This window comes from Gekko japonicus, unplaced genomic scaffold (assembly GCF_001447785.1).
Source record: "Gekko japonicus isolate JY-2015 unplaced genomic scaffold, Gekko_japonicus_V1.1 scaffold4816, whole genome shotgun sequence".
NCBI classification, from domain to species: domain Eukaryota; kingdom Metazoa; phylum Chordata; class Lepidosauria; order Squamata; family Gekkonidae; genus Gekko; species Gekko japonicus.
In genome coordinates, this window is record NW_015162618.1 from 59,555 (window position 1) to 64,701 (window position 5,147).

The window sequence follows — 5,147 nt, forward strand, 5'->3', positions numbered from 1 at the left end:
CTCTTTGCCCTCTCTCTCCACCCCATGCATCACTTTATAAACCTCTATCATATCTCCCCTTAGTGATCTCTTTTCTAAACTGGGAAGTCCCAGTCTCTTCACCCTTTCCTCACAGGTAAGATGCTCCAACCCCCGAATCATCTTGGTTGCCCTCCCCTGTACTTTTTCCAGCTCTGCAATGTCCTTTTGTAGATATGGTGACCAGAACTGTACACAGATGGACCTGCAGCTATATGTTATAATTAGACCTGTATTTTTTAGTTCAAAGCAAACAACCATCTGTACAAGAAACGGATCTTTATTACTCAGCATGGAATATTCTCCTGTGCTTTTCCAGGCTTCTTGGAACCAGCTGGGCCTGTCCTTAAGGAGCAGGAAGTCCATCAGTTACCTATAACAAACATAGGAATAGGGTGTGGTCAAATTGCAATGTGGGCTGAAGAAGAGACCTGTGCAGAAATCCCACTTACAATCAGAAGGAATGACAAGAAATCACGAGGGTGAGCTTTCAGTGAAAAGGAGGGAGAAAAGTACCTCTTTCTTTACCTGCTCTTTCCCATGCATAATCTTATAAACCTCAATCATGTCACCCCTCAGTCGTCGTTTCTCCAAGCTAAAGAGCCCTAAGCGCTTTAACCTTTCCTCATAGGGAAAGTGTTCCAACCCTTTTATCATTCGGGTTGCTCTTTTCTGCACTTTTTCCAAAGCTATAATATCCTTTTTAAGGTGTGGTGACCAGAATTGCACACAGTATTCCAGATGAGGTCGCACCATTGATTTATATAGCGGCATTATGATATTGGCTGATCTGTTTACAATACCCTTCCTAATAATCCCCAGCATAGCATTGGCCTTCTTTATTGCAGTTACCACTTCCAGATGCCCCTGTGTTTATGTAACCTCTCCCATTTAAAAATGGTTGTTTCTTACTCAGGAACACTCCAGAGCAGTGAACAGTGGGGTCTGATCTGGAAATGTCTCCATGAATGCCATAAGATGGGAATGGGACCCCACAAAGGACCATCTGGTGATGGAAATTGGCATCAAATCACAGCTAACAACAGGAACAGTATGAGTAATGGAAAACAGTTACTAATATGTAAATAGAAACAGACCCGAAGGAAACGGCAACAGTGTGCTAAATGTCAAAATACAAAATATATTCAGTGTATACAAAACAAGGAACATCAATAGGAACGTTGATCAGGATAATTTAAATCAAGTGAGTAGTTGACGATCTCCTCTGGAATGATCCGTCGTTTCATTGGAAACTTCTTCTGAACAATGTGACTTTGCTATTGTAACATGAAGTGATGTCTAGAAATCAGCCTCTTCTTCCAAATGCATTCAAATCTTAGTAGTCACTAAGTTCACATTCTAAGTAGGGCAACATGCTGAATACAGCCTGTACTTCCTTGGTGGTCTCCTGTTCAAGTACTAACCAGAGCTGACCCTGCTTAGCTTCTGAGCTTGAGCTATCCAGGTCAGGGCAAAAGCCATCTGTACAACGTAAATTTGGCCAGAGAAAGAAAAAACAATTTAGGAGGTCTAGGAAAGATTTTTTGAAAAGATTTAAGAATCTTGGGACTGCTGAACTAATTTGCTTTGGAACCACTTTTTGTATGTGTGGACATGCTTGCTGCCTATTCAGCTGGAAAGATTTGTAAGTAAACAGCCCCAACCACTGAAGGAAGGATCATGAAACAATACATATCATTTTTCCCCAGATTTTGGTGGTGCAAGTCTAAACCAAGCCACATTTTCTAGAAACATTTCTCTCAGGAGATGTCAGCCTCACCACAGCCAACCAAAAGTAGATGCCATGAATCTAAAAGCTGAACTCACTTGGCTGTGCGACATTCAAAACCTGTGTTTTCCAGAAACCACAATGTTGGGCAGGTGACTTCTGTAGAGCTTGGGGTGGTTGTGTGCTGAGGAGGAAGAAGTTCTGCTCGGTGGCATTGTAGAGTGGCCACTGAACCTCATTGGCGGTCACCCCGTTAGGATTCCTGTGAAGAGAATGGGGGGAGGGAGAATCTCAGTGCAGTAAAGGGAATGGTCCTGTGTAAGCTATGCAGCATATTGAAACTATTCATCAATACATATAATTTTTCCCCAGATTTTGGAGGTGCAGTTCTAAGCCAAGCCACATTTTCCAGAAACATTTCTCTCAGGAGATGTCAGCCTCACCACAGCCAACCAAAAGTAGATGCCATGAATCTAAAAGCTGAACTCACTTGGCTGTGCGACATTCAAAACGTGTGTTTTCCAGAAACCACAGTGTTGGGCAGGTGACTTCTGTAGACCTTGGGGTGGTTGTGTGCTAAGGAAGAAGAAGTTCTGCTCAGTGGCATTGTAGAGTGGCCACTGAACCTCGTTGGCAGTCACCCCGTTAGGATTCCTGTGAAGAGAATGGGGGGGAATATCTCAGTGCAGTAAAGGGAATGGTCCTGTGTGAGCTATGCAGCATATTGAAACTATTCATTTCTTCATTTTATGCTAAAATTAAATTCCTGCATCATAGCATGCTCAGCCCTGAAGGAACTATTACAATATTCATGTCTGGTTTTGCTGTTGTGTGTTTATGTGCTTTTATTGAAGTGTTTTATTATTTTACATGTTATTTTTAATGTTCAAATGGTTTTCATGTTTGCCACCTTAAGGGCCCTAGTCGGCTGGAAACACAGCATAAAAATGTTTTGATTAGTCAATTAAATCTTAGAACAAAGTTTGAGTCCAGTGGCACCATTAAGACCAACAAAGTTTTATTCAAGGTATGAGTTTTCGTGCACGTACGAATGAAAGCTCATACCTTGAATAAGATTTTGTTGGTCTAAAGGGTGCACTGGACTCAAACTTGGTTCTACTGCTTCAGACCAATACAGCTGCCCACCTGGATCTAATTAAATCTGAATAATGAAAACAATAATGAATTGCTCCTGAATTACCTGCATGCTTGATTTGTTTAATTCACTAGTAGCTGTGACGACACCATTGGCACACATTGTGGGTATCGCGCAAAGGCTGAGTACCTTGTTGCTGCCCTTTGTGCGGGTTCTGCAGTGTAGGCCATTGCTTACTTTATCTCCTATGAGTGAGATTTTCCCATAAACATGTGCCTGGTGGAGGATACTTAGATTCATCAGATCACATGGGTGGCTTTCTGGCCAATTATTGTGTCATTTCTGTGTTGCTTTCTGGTGGAAATTTGATTGTGGGACTGTGTGCGGCTTAATACGGAGAGTCAACTGAATGAAAGAACTGGTAGGCATTTTCTAACTCTTATCCAATGGTTTTAAGCAAAAGGGCATGCCTGTGGTAGAGAGCAGAAGGCCACGAGAGGAAATGGGGATGTCTTACCCATGTCTAGCAAACTCTGCCCAGTATCTCTTCACCCTATGGCTTAGCGCAGCCTCCTCCTCTGTGCATGTTTGGTTGGCAGCCAGGATCGTCTTAAAAGTGCCAAATAAGTAAGGCAGTTCAGCACCATGGGGTGCCCCAGTCCACTTAGGCCAAACGGAGCCCAAGGTGTGCTGTGTGAAGTGGTAAGTGTACACAGGACTCCCAGCTTCAGTCAACTTTGCAGCAATTTCTGCTGAAGGGCATACGAAGAAGTAATCACCACTGGACTGCACCATGGCCCAGCGGTAGGATGCGGGGCCATGGACCTCTTTGCTGTATTTCTGTGCCACAGCCAAAAGGGATCTCCTCCGAAGGTGGCTGCGTTCTCTTTCACCCATTTCAGAGCCAGCTGTTGGTCCCAGAGGCCAGCATTACCTGGGGCACTTGGTGGTAATGAAAGGAAGCCCAGAGCCCCCAAGCGGTAATTCAAGGAGACCACTATGAGATCCTCCTCAGCCGCTAAGGATGCCCCATTATACATCTCCAGAGAAGATGTGCCACTGCTATATGCCCCACCGTGTATCCAGACAAGAACAGGGACTGGGGTAGGAGGCCTTGGATGGGGCGCCCAGATATTCAGAAAGAGACAGTTCTCTGACAGTGGTGGCCGGACAGCCCACATTGAAGCATGGGGGAAGTCATGAATAAGGAACTGGGAGCAGGAGTTGCCAAACCTGGTAGCCTCCAAGACTTGACTCCAGGGCTGATGAGGAAGGGGCTTCTGGAAGCGCAATTTCCCCACAGGCGGTTCTGCGTAGGGGATACCCAGATAAGCAGTCACAGAGCCAGAGCCAACCTGTAGATGCCTGCCTTTGACAGGGCCACTGCTGGTGACCACAACGGTGTCATCTCCTTCAGAGGCAGAGTTGGAGGCCAGCGGGGAAAGGAGGAAAAGACACAACAATGGAAGACGGAGACTGGACATTTCAGCAGCTGGAAGCTGGAAGGGAGGAAAAAGTCGTAGAATCATAGAGTTGGAAGGGACCTCCTGGGTCATCTAGTCCAAACCCAGTAACTGCAGGTTATTCTCTGCAGTGCAACTTCTCATGTCTGGTGCCAGGTGCAGGCCAGAGGAAGTTATGTGAAATACAAGATGGAATGTTTATCTTTTTACCAGAACCCCACTCCCATCTAACCCATGATTGGTTATGACGGGTGTGTGTGTGTTATTTTTTCTTGCTCAGAAAACGTCTTTATGAATGGATGATGGACAAATGGAACCTCCATGTTCAGAGGCCTCTGAATACCAATGCTGGATTATAACAACAGGGGAAAGCTTTGGCCTGTTTATCCTTGCATGTAGGCCTTCCAGAATAGATGTACCATTGGTCTGATCCAGCATGAGTATTATGTTCTTAATAGTGCAATTCTAAGCACAGTTAACAGCCTTCTAAGCCCATTGGCTTCTAAGGGTGTAACTGCTTACGATTGCACTGTAATTCACAGAAAGACAGAACAACTCCAGGTTGTGCACAATGACTCATGTGCTCTAGACCCCTTTCAGTCTTGCTTCAGGCTGGATTGTTGGACTGTGACAGTGCTGGTGGCTTGGGACAATGATCTCTATTTGAATGGGGACCAGGGCCATGCCTCTCTGTTCATCTTACTGGTTCTGTTAGCAGTGTTTGACACTGTGGACCATGCCATCTTGTTTGGTGTAGAAGCAGGGGTTAAGGGCTCTGACTTAAAGACAGCTCAGAAACTCCAGTTAGTACAGAATACTGCGGCCCAGTTACTGTTGGGCA

At 45.0% G+C, this 5,147-nt stretch overlaps 1 pseudogene; it reads right to left on the reverse strand.

The window, feature by feature from the left end:
- Window positions 1–1,879: 1,879 nt before the first annotated feature.
- LOC107106358 lies at window positions 1,880–4,327 on the reverse strand (annotated as a pseudogene).
- Between the last annotated feature and the right edge of the window lie 820 nt (window positions 4,328–5,147).